Here is a 2,266-nt window from a genome sequence, read left to right as displayed (position 1 = left end):
TCTGAGAGAATGAATATTCCTCTCCTTGGAGACTCAGGCTAGAAATTCAAGCCACACTGAACCTGGTCCATATGTTCCTACAGAAAGTTCATGTTTCAGCAATCAAGTGTTTTTGTCCCAAAAAAGAATACAGTTTTGCTGTTGACCTCAGTATGTCCAAGATTCCACTTCTAAATTGCCTTAAAATCTTTGGCACTTGGCTGCAGCTCATTTCTCCTACAAATCCCTGAGGTCATGATTCAACAATACAATAATTCCAGCTTAAGGGCTCCTTGTGTCGGATCAGAAAAGTCATGACACAGAATCACATCACACAGAGCGCTGATCCAGAGTAAGCAAACTCACCTATTCAAATGTATTAAAAAAAAAATAATAATGACAAGTTTACATTGGACCAGAAGTCTCACTCCTAGATGAGGCATCTTCTGCAGCTACTGCTCCAACATTTTTACTCTATCAGAAATTGTCTGTCCTCTTCTAGGCAGGGGAAAATTAGCGTAAACACTGTGTTCTGCACTCCAGCTACTTCACCAGAAATACGATCATGTGCCAATGTCTGATCCACATCAAATGTGTACTCCTGGCAGATCAGCAGTGCAGAGGTCTGCTATTAATGATCACAGAACCAGGGCCTCAGTCCAGAAGCATGGGAAGACACTTGAAAAAAGAAACAGTGCTTTTTCAGAGGCACTCAGAGAAGATCAGGGTAGCCATTTCTCCTGGTCCTTTCATCAGGGAAGTGAGCAAAGCTGCACAGGCAAATCACTGCAAATTCTTCCTTTAGCACTGGAAAGACTTAAGAGTCCAATGAGATATCGCCAAATGAGAAAGCAGCTGTGAAACATTCTAGCTGTGGCTGGAATGGAGAGCTACTCCTCCCCAGTCCACCACGTGAAGATTTCCTAAGCTAGCCCCTGCTGAACATTCACTGGTAGTAAATGACTGAAGTGGTCAGGCCTGAAATAGTTTAAATACTTTGTCGCAGCAAGGAAAAGCTTAGCAAATCAAAGTGATGCATTTCATAAATTCCTTTGGCTAATAGCATCTGATTTTAAGGAAATAAATTATACTTTCATGTAAAGCAAGTAGCAGTTCCAAACTGAGTTCCTATTGAGAGAAAGAATTGATCACTGATTGCCACGTGAAGATTTCCTAAGCTAGCCCCTGCTGAACATTCACTGGTAGTAAATGACTGAAGTGGTGAAATAGGAAATAGTTTAAATACTTTGTCGCAGCAAGGAAAAGCTTAGCAAATCAAAATTTCATAAATTCCTTTGGCTAATAGCATCTGATTTTAAGGAAATAAATTACCTTTCATGTAACTGAGTTCCTATTGAGAGAAAGAATTGATCACTGATTGCAAATTTGCTTGAGTTTTTCTGGATTTTTTGTGGCCTGAAGCCATCCGTGCATTTGCTTTCAGTATTTCAACAAGACACCTTTTCTCTGTGAGACGTGTTATCGTGTAATGAAATTTTATTACCCATTTCCATTTAGGCACTTTGACTCAAGGAGTAACTTCATTGTGCGACACAGGTGCCAGGTGAACATTTCACACTAACTGGGGATATTTCTTTGTGGTCCCTTGACCATGCTGCTAAATCCTCCCAGTGATAGAAATAATAACTAAGACATCTGAGGTCACATTCACTATAGCCAGAACAATCCTGCAGTCTCTTCCAGAAAACAAGGAATTGCAGTAAACAAGGGAGAGGCTTCCCAGAAAGAGTCCTTTCACAGTGAGCTCAGTCCATCATGAGCCATAGAGAATTGAAGCAGTTTATTGTAGTACTCCTGCAGGTCATCCCTGATGGAGAGTGAACATGGATGTTTACAGTGTTTACAAATCTGAAGGCTTTGACTGATGTATTTAGGGACAGAATCCTTTCTGAACTATAGAATCATTTAGGTTGGAAAAGACCTTTAAGATCATCAAGTCCAACGTTAACCTAGTACTGCCAGGTCCACCACCAAACCATGTCCCTAAGCACCACGTCTACATGGCTTTTCAATACCTCCAGGGATGGTGACTCCAGCACTTCCCTGGGCAGCCTGTTCCAATGCTTGACAACGCTTTTGATGAAGAAATTTTTCCTAATATCCAATCTAAACCTCCCCTGGCACAACTTGAGGCCATTGCCTTTTGTCCTATCGCTTGTTACTTGGGAGAAGAGACCGACACCCACCTCGCTACAACCTCCTTTCAGGTAGTTGTAGAGAGCGATGAGGTCTCCCCTCAGCCTCCTTTTCTCCAGGCTAAACAACC

This window comes from Aptenodytes forsteri, unplaced genomic scaffold (assembly GCF_000699145.1).
Source record: "Aptenodytes forsteri isolate BGI_AS27 unplaced genomic scaffold, ASM69914v1 Scaffold50, whole genome shotgun sequence".
In the NCBI taxonomy this organism is placed as follows: domain Eukaryota; kingdom Metazoa; phylum Chordata; class Aves; order Sphenisciformes; family Spheniscidae; genus Aptenodytes; species Aptenodytes forsteri.
The sequence above is the reverse complement of the archived record's forward strand: the minus strand, read 5'-3'. Positions refer to the sequence as shown.